At 40.7% G+C, this 8,841-nt stretch overlaps 1 long non-coding RNA gene across 1 annotated transcript; it reads left to right on the top strand.

The window, feature by feature from the left end:
• The first annotated feature begins 713 nt into the window (after window positions 1-713).
• Window positions 714-7,773, top strand: LOC105739499. Its single transcript, XR_001115420.2, has 2 exons — window positions 714-986; window positions 5,172-7,773. It is a non-coding gene; the product is annotated as an uncharacterized LOC105739499 (long non-coding RNA).
• The last annotated feature ends 1,068 nt before the right edge of the window (window positions 7,774-8,841 follow it).

Genomic DNA, 8,841 nt, shown 5'->3' with positions numbered 1-8,841 from the left:
CCAGTTTGGGCAACATAGTAAGACCCTGTCTCTAATAAATAAATAAAATAAAATCTTAAAAAATTAGCTGGGCATGGTGGCATATGCCTGTAGTCCCAGCCACCCAGGAGGCTGAAGCAGGAGGATCGCTTGAGCCCAGGAGGTCAAGAATGCAGTGAGCTATGATCACACCACTGAACTCCATCCTGAAGGGCAAAGCCTATCTCTAAAACAACAACGGCAAAAGGATTCTGCACAGCGATTTATCTATAAATATCCCAATATGTATATCTATAATACAAGGATACTAAAAAATACCTCAATAATATTACCACATCTAATTCTTATATTGTTAAGAATTAACAATTCCTTAGTATCTTAATATTGCCAAGTATCTAGACCATATTCCAGTGTTCACATTTCCTTGATTATCTCAAACATTTTTAAATTGTTTGTTCAAAGAAAGTTTCAAATTAGGTCCATACAATGAGACTAAATTGGTCGGTAGTCTGTAAAGGCTTTTTAAAATATATATGTTCCTCCTTATCTCTCTTTTTTATATCTTCGTAATTTTTTTTGTTGAAGAAACTGGGTCACTTATCGTGTAGAATTTCCCATAGTCTGCACTTTGCTGATTCCATCCCTGAGGAATTAACCTGTTCCTCTGGCCCCTGTACTTCCCGTAGTTGGCAGTTGAATCTAGGCTCTGGATCAGATTCAAGTCTGATTGCTTTGTAAGACCACTTCATGAGTAGAGCTGTGTTCTTCCATCAGTCGGATTGCTTCTCTGTTTGTGATGTTTGCAGCCATTGATGATCACTGCCTAGATCCATTAATTCATTAAGGTCTGCAAAATGGCCCTTTCTTCTCCACTCTGTCTCCCAGGTAGGAACCTCTGAAGCTGAGGATGTATTCTCGCTGGCTTCATTATTGTCATCATTCCTCCTCGTGACCTATTACACATTTCTGAAGAGAAACTCCTCTCACCAGCTCTTTTGTTTCCTAAGGTAGGGTTCTTATAGAAACAAGATATGCTTTCCTCTTTCTTTCATTTATCAATTTTCAAACTAATGAGTTGTACCCTAGCATTCTGCAAGAGTGACCGATGATTTTCCTAGCACCATTTGGAACTCATGGCTTAAAACGTATTTGATGTGTTTCAATCCCTCTTAGTTTTTATCTTTATTGATGCTGAAATATTTGCCCTGAGGGAGCTTTTGCAAGTTGTCTCCTGAGTCTTGACATGTTTCTTCTAGTCTTTGATAGATTTTTGGCTTTCAGTTATGACAATTGCTCCAGGCTCACCTTGTTTATTTCCTCCCAGACCTGGAATCCGCCATCTTGCCAAGAAGCTTTGGTTCCTTCCAGTAGAACCACAACCTGGGTGATAGGTGTTCCCATTGCTACTGGTTTGGTCATTCTTTCCAGGCCTTTTGAGGGGACAGACCTTGAGAAAAATCTATCAAGTTCATACTGATACTCCTCATTCAAAATCAAGACTGTAAGATTTTACCTAAATTCCTTGATCTGAATCTGTATCCACAAAAATCCCATTTTTCAGTGACACCAATATAATTATTCATTTGCTTTATCCCACACCATACTTAGAACAATAGCAGAATAATAATATAAGCACTAGCACCAAAATATGATTACTAAAAATAGTTTAATATTTTTTGAAGTTCTTTTTATCCTTAGGGTATATACTCACCAGGGACATGCAGTCAAGTTATCTTATTTAAAAGTCACTTGGAGGAGTTCCTGTCTCTGCTTATGCCATCAGCTCAATCCAGAGTTAGGTTTATTTGTTTCATTTTATTATCAGCTTTTAGAGACTACCTTTTTAAATTCTAGTGTTATAATTTGGTTTCATAATTATGTAAAACATTTGTATGATTCCAAAACCAAATTTGAAACTCAAAATGTAAGTAACAAGGCTAGCTTTCATCTCTGAACTCTCCACACTATTCCTTTTTTCCTCAAAAATAACTTATTTTAAAAATACGTTTTATTCTTCCTTTTTAATACAAGCAAATCATATATGTGATTATATATTTATATGTATATATAATATATATGTGATTATATACATGAGATTATATATGTGTGCATATATGTATGTATATATAATCATACACACACATATATATTCCCTTTCTTTGATAAATAACAGCAGACTATTCTCTTTTCTGCCTTGGATTCACCTAACATGCATTGGAAGTCACTCCACAGCTATCACAGGGTTCATCCTCATTTCTTTTCATAGCTGCATAGTACATACTCAATCATGTAGATGTCCTATAGTTTATTTAACCTGCTCCTTACTGGTGGACATTTGGGTTGTTTTCAGTCTCTGCTCTTACAAAAAGTGCTGTGATGAATAGCCTGTGTATCTGTCTTTTCATATTTTTGCCAAGGTATCTCAGCGATTCCTAGAAGTGGCATTGCTGGGTCATAGGGTAAATGCCCATGAAGTTTTGCTAGATAGTGCCAGTCTCCTCCCTGGGATTATCCCATTTCATATTCCTCCCAGAACTGAATGAGAGGGCCTGTTTCCCCATAGGTCTGCCAATAGAGCATGTTGTCAACCTTTGGGGTTTTGACATCCAACAGGTGAGAAATGGTATGTTGGTATAGCTTTTATTTTACATTTATCTCATTATTAATGAAGTTGATTATCTTTTCATACGTTAAGAGAGATGACCGGGCACAGTGGCTCATGTCTGTAATCCCAGCACTTTGGGAGGCCGAGGCAGGCGAATCACTTGAGGTCAGGAATTCGAGACCAGCCTGACCAACATGGTGAAAGCCCATCTCTACTAAAAATACAAAAATTAGCTGAGCGTGGTGGTGGGTGCCTGTAAGCCCAGCTACTCGGGAGGCTGAGGCAGGAGAATTGCTTGAACCTGGGAGGTGGAGGTTGCAGTGAGCCGAGATTGCACCACTGCACTCTAGCCTGGGTGACAGAGTGAGACTCCATCTCAAAAAAAAAAAAAAAAGAGAGAGAGACATTTGGATTTCTTCTTCTGTCAATTATTTGCTTATATTTCTAACCCATTTTTCTACAGAAAGATTTGCCCTAAGGGTGCAAATATTTGAACATCAATAAATATACTATCCTTAGTATATTTTTCTACAGAATTGTTGTAGTTTTTCTCCTCCATTTTAAGGAGCTTTTTCAAATACATTAGGGCTACTAACAATTTGTCTCTAATATAAGCTGTGAATATTGTTTTTCCTAGTTTGTCATTTCTCTTATCTTACTCGTGGTGGTTTTTTTTTGTTGTTGTTGTTGGCTTTTTGTCATACAAAGTTTTTTCTATTTCAATACAACCAAATTTTTCAGTCTTTTCCCTTACCATGTCTGGATTTGAGCCATAATTCAAATCCTGTTTGACTTCATTGACGACCCAAGTTAGCTGCTTGGTCACAGAGCCTGGAACACAGTAGGTGTTCAAAAAATATCAATAGATGTGAAGTGCCTGGAGATCTTTGGCTGGAGGTTAGCATACCATCTCAACACACCACAGCAAATGTTAATCCTAGATGATGACTCTACAAAGAGTTTAATCCCAATTACTTCAGTATAACTGAAAATAAGACTGGTTAATAATACTTAAGAATTTTTTAAAAATAGAAAAATAATACCCTTCACATTGGTGTGCCTCCAACGAGGCAATTTACTAGACTTTGAGGGACTCTTTTCACTTGGTGCTCTTTTAAATGTTTTTTTTTGTTTGTTTGTTTTTTTTTTGAGACGGAGTCTCGCTCTGTCGCCCAGGCTGGAGTGCAGTGGCGCAATCTCGGCTCACTGCAAGCTCCGCCTCCCGGGTTCACGCCATTCTCCTGCCTCAGCCTCTCTGAGTAGCTGGGACTACAGGCGCCCGCCACCACGCCAGGCTAATTTTTTGTATTTTTAGTAGAGACGGGGTTTCACCATGGTCTCGATCTCCTGACCTCGTGATCCGCCCGCCTCTGCCTCCCAAAGTGCTGGGATTACAAGTGTGAGCCACCGCGCCCGGACTCTTTTAAATGTTTTGAATGTGTGTTATATGCATGGCTTCTTTACATAATCACTCAACAAATTTCATGTCATTCATTAATCAAAGTTACTGCGTCTCAGTTAATTCAGGTGGGAAATTTCTTTCTCGTGTACTCTATATGACATTTGGGACACTTGGCATCTGGTGAAGAGGGAACCCCAGGCTTCTATCTGGGGTAGCCTGTGGGTGACCAGGTCTGGACCTAGTATCTTGGCTTTTGCATCGTTTTGTATTTTTTAAGAACATAATGTCCTAGGAAAACAAGGAAAGAACAGCTCCTTTCTTTAATAAATGGTTCAAACGTTGGAAATGGGGAAAAGAAAACATGGCACAAAGGAGCATATTTTCCATGTTGTGACTTTTCTACTGGAGAAGCCCATGTCAACCAACTCAGCCTTGGTTAAGCGTAACCTGCCCTGGTTCTACTGGGCTAATCTGGCGTGCTGGGTTTGGATAATGGACCTGTGTCAAGTGAAGCCAAGAAAATCCAGGCTCACTTAAAGGTCCAAATGGAAACGAGAAGTCTCGGAAGCCTCCTCTGTGGATATGCGTCTTACCAATAGACGGACTCCTAGGTTTGACCCTGAGCAATCCTCCTAATAAAACAGAAGGACTCAGAGATCAGCAGATGTGTCAAAGGTCCACTGATGGTCTGGAGGTGCTTAGTACTCATCTCACCAATGTATATTCAGACTTAGCAAAATGCTTTTAGTGGAGGCCCAGATTGAAACCCTGACTCAGTTTACTAGCTGCAGAAACTTGAGCCTATCTGAGACTCAATCAAGATAATAAAATTAAAAGGAGTAAAGAATATTAGGCACACAAGTGCTCAAAACAGTAGCCAGCATTAACTATCCTTAGTATAATACAGCTTTCAGAACTCTGTCAAAAGTGCTCTTTATCATAAGAGAAAATGGGGCCCATCTTTACCCCAACCTAAAGCATTATCTAGTCTCATTTCAAGCTTTGAAGAGATGAGTAAAGTCTCCTCTCCATTTTCCTCCATGGTCACAATCGATAGTGTTTTCAATTGAGAAGATATGAGTTTACCTAAGTGTGTGTGCAAAAGCCCAGTTGGAAATGGCAATGATGCATTACAGTACTCCATCCATCTGTTCCAAGAGACTGAAAGCTTTCTCTTCCTGGCAGATGGCTGGGATCCTGATACCTACGTGCATGAGAAGCCATACCAGAATGCCAGCCGACATTTGTGTGCAGAGACGTTGCCTGTGGAGCTGTCTCCAGAAGAGGATGCAGCTGCAGGTACATGAGGACCACACTCCCCCTCCCAAGCCTAATGTTCCCTACATGGCAGCACACTGAGCGTTGGCAATGCAAAAACCACTTCTCAATTACTCATAATTGAGCTGCAAAAACAGACTATTCTTTGCTGAAACTTGACTTCTCATCCTGGAAGCAGATTTTTCTCATTTGGGATGGGAGGGGGGCAAATCATATTAAAATTTGCTGGAAAATTTTGCTTGGAACAAGGTACAAAAATGTTCCTTGGAGGTTGCAGATGCCTCAGTTATCATTCTTTAACAAAATCAGGGCTCTCTTTGTAAAAACAAACACGACCCAGGCATGTTCACTCTTTCTTTGGAATGTATCCGTTGTGCTAAATTAGATTTTTTAAATACCCTCACCACTGGCCCCAAGGTTGTGCGTGGCTATTGCTGACTCTACAACAGAGGAAATAAAGGCTAAATTTATTCTGCTGACTCCCTGGTTCTCTGCTTATCCAAAGGGCACTGGGATTCATTTTGGAAAATCCTAGAGATTACACACAGGCTTTCTTCCAGGGATAAGTTAAAGAATTTAGGAAACACCCAGGCTTGTGTCTTAACACACTTGGAAAAAAAAAAAACAAACATGTCTTATAAGGTGTCCCAGTGACCCAAAATAGGTAAAACACCTCCCAAGGAAGCACTTTTCTGTAAAATCTGGTTCTTTAACCCCTGTGCCTCTTCTCATTCTCAAAACTGCACAAGAAGCAACATGCCCAAGGTTCTAGCCCAAATTGACATTGCATTAACACTGTCAAAACATTAATGGAAAGTGTCCCAGGAAGGACTAGAGAGATTTCTTCTACCCCATTGTTGCTGACTCTGACTTCCTGGTTCCATCAAGATTCCAAAGGGGAGGAGAAACTTGATGCTTACCTCGGGGAAATCTCTGAGTATAAAACCTTAACTGAACCTACTGAGATCAGGAAGAGCTCATGTCCAGAAGCTGTCACCCCTCTCCTGGACAGACAGGCTTGCAGGGAGCCCCAGCTCTGTCCACAGGAGCCTTGGCCTGTGATCTGACTCTGGACTTGGGACCCCCTCTCCAAGAGGTAGGGAGGGCAGACCTCCCAAAACAGAGCGTTCCATCCAAGGCTCTTTATAATTTCCAAGGCTGCCCTCTAAAACCTACTCCTTTGTTTCCCTTTATCTTCCCCCCCATCAATTCCCTTCCCTTCTATTTCCAAAAACCATAACCATAACCAAATTTGGCCTGATTCTTTAACCTATAAACCTAAAAATTCAGAAATCAGGCAGCTCTAACATTCTTGAATTGTGCCTCATGATACTTCAGTTGTTGCTGTTGTTGTCATTTTGTTTGTCAGAAGAATACTTTGCTATGTAGGTGAATTTAAAAAGCGACCCTGGAAAATTATATTTCATTATAAAATACAGCGGCATAAGGCCCTCTCCAAAAGACATGCTACAGCTTCTGCCTTGTTGATTTAACCGTATAAACCTGTGAGGAGCATGAGTGCACATCCAAATAGACATATCTCACATGAACACGCTCAACAGAGACATGGTGCAGGAGCTATGTGGGGCCTTGGGCTGAACCAGCAGTTAGAGCATACAAAATACCACTACAGACAAACTACAGGCAAGTTCTAGAAAGTCCAGTTGATACTACATGAGCAAGCCAGTGAAAAGAAACAATTGCCTGTAGCAACACAGGATACAAAATATATTTTTAGAACAGGGTCTTAAAAGTGTTAGGACATTAAGGATGCTAAGGAAATCTGGTCTGTATCAGTGAAAATAATTTTGAAAACTGAGAAAAATGCTAAAGTCCAATGTAAAGGAAAGGGTGGAAGAGGCAAGTAATTGACAGGTTTCCTGGTGGCTACGCACCTGCGGAGCACTTACTCACCTCACTCACCTCACTTAGCGCTTTCCCAGGCATGTTTTATTTCCTTTGCAGTCCTCAGCACCCTCCGAATGACCCCCTGATAACAGCAATGGCCAGCATTTCTCTGATGCTCTGCTAATTCCACACGTAACCTCATCTGAGTCTCACAATGACCCTGTGAGGTAAGGATTATTGTCTCCCATTTTACAGAGAAGGAAACTGAGACCCAAGTGGTACGCAAGTGTCCCTTGGATACCTACTAGTAAGTGATGCCTTACTGGTAGGTATCTTAAGCTCACTATCAGTAAGGGACACAGCAGAAGCTCCACCCCACTTGGTGACTCTCAGTGACAAGCCCTCCCTACCTGGCCATACCACCTCATGTGGTGTAAAGCTCTGTCGCCAAAAGCATATGGAAAACACTCACACGAGTAAAACCAAATATCCACTTGCATTGTCCAAAATGACATCCAGCGTCGAGATGCCAGGAAATATTCCTAGACACATATAGGTTGTCCATTCTTCATTCAGCAGTTTAGAGACAAAGGCATAATTAGGCCCATCTGTAAATAAAGTGAGTCCCTGACACAGGACACAAATAAAGTGCTTCACTGTCTTTTGTCCACATTTGTATTTTTCTGACAATGTTAGTTTCGTGTTTTGAAATGTATTCATTCTTGGGTCACCGGGGGAAGGCTGGAGATTATGAATGCATTATGAATGCATTTGGACTGAGCCTCATCTTTGCTGGAGATTTAGAAATCTGGTTTGTAGTTTGAGGTCTTGGAACACCATTGCGTTTCCAGCACCGTGTCTTTATGTGAACAGGTCTGTCTTTAAGCCAATGACTATTTTGCTCGATTTAAAAGGGGAAAAATAATCTTGAGTAGGGCAAAAAACAAGGGCCGCACATATGATTTGAATTACAGTCAGATAATCACCATTCATGACCAGTCCAAGCTGGAAGGAAAGCTTGAATTTCTCCTCGGAGACATTTCCCGGCTTAACTTTTAACAAGGGCTACAATTGAGTGTGGCCTTTAAGTGAAAACTAAAGAAGTTCAAACTATTTAAGGCCTTTACTGACTTCTCCAGCCTGCTATGAAATTAGTCTTTTTGGAAGAAGATCATTTATGAGTTTCATTGGAAACGGAAAAAAAAAAAAAAAAAAGCTCCTTTACTCCTCAACTCCCTCAAAAAACGTTCTAAAGAAAGTTTCTTCAAATAAATTTTCCAAGCAACAGCGCTGAGCACTGCTCCTCACCTTCTCTGTTTGAGGAACTTATATCAAAATCTGAACGTGTACTCTCTGAAGCTTTTCTTTCTCACTGGATCCCAAGATGACTAGAAGTTCATCCTAACCTGTGAACGTTTGGGCGTTGTTCAGCACACAAAAAGCTATGGGGTAAACAGTATATTCTGTGGCTCAAAATCCTAACAACATACATGCTTCCTCCAGCCACCGTTTCTTCTCAGAAGCTCAGTTACCTTTCAGAGACAAGGAATGAAAACCAAAGATCCATCTGCAATGGATGGTGTCGGGCAAGAAGCCTCACAATAGTGCTTGTTTTGAGGGCAGCACGGTTTTGGGCTGTGGCAGAATCATGTGGGGAACTGAAAAAAATATCCCAGTGCCCAAGCCATATCCAGGCCAGTCACATCTAAATCTCTGGGGATTCCATTGT

Source organism: Nomascus leucogenys, chromosome 3 (genome assembly GCF_006542625.1).
Source record: "Nomascus leucogenys isolate Asia chromosome 3, Asia_NLE_v1, whole genome shotgun sequence".
Classification (NCBI taxonomy): Eukaryota; Metazoa; Chordata; class Mammalia; order Primates; family Hylobatidae; genus Nomascus; species Nomascus leucogenys.
The sequence above is the reverse complement of the archived record's forward strand: the minus strand, read 5'-3'. Positions and strand labels throughout refer to the sequence as shown.